This window comes from Eimeria mitis, genomic scaffold (genome assembly GCF_000499745.2).
Source record: "Eimeria mitis Houghton genomic scaffold, Emh_scaff4196, whole genome shotgun sequence".
Lineage (NCBI taxonomy): Eukaryota > Apicomplexa > Conoidasida > Eucoccidiorida > Eimeriidae > Eimeria > Eimeria mitis.
The window spans coordinates 2,387-2,660 of record NW_013572521.1 but is presented as its reverse complement, the minus strand read 5'-3'; positions in this window follow the sequence as shown (position 1 = coordinate 2,660).

Below are 274 nucleotides of genomic sequence, written 5' to 3'. Positions count from 1 at the left end.
TTTTTTTTTTTTTTTTTTTTTTTTTTTTTTTTTTGGGTTTTTTGTTTTTGGTTTGTTTTTGTTTTTGTTTTGTTTTTTGTTTTGTTTTTTGTTTTGTTTTTTGTTTTTTGTTTTGTTTTTTGTTTTTTGTTTTGTTTTGTTTTCTGTTTTTTGTTTTTTGTTTTTTGGTTTTTGTTTTGTTTATGTAAAGCTGTATTTGCTGCACAGGTGTATAAAATTCTGCGTTTCCGTTTCCGTGTCTGCTGCTGCTGCTGCCGCTGCTGCTGCTGCTGCT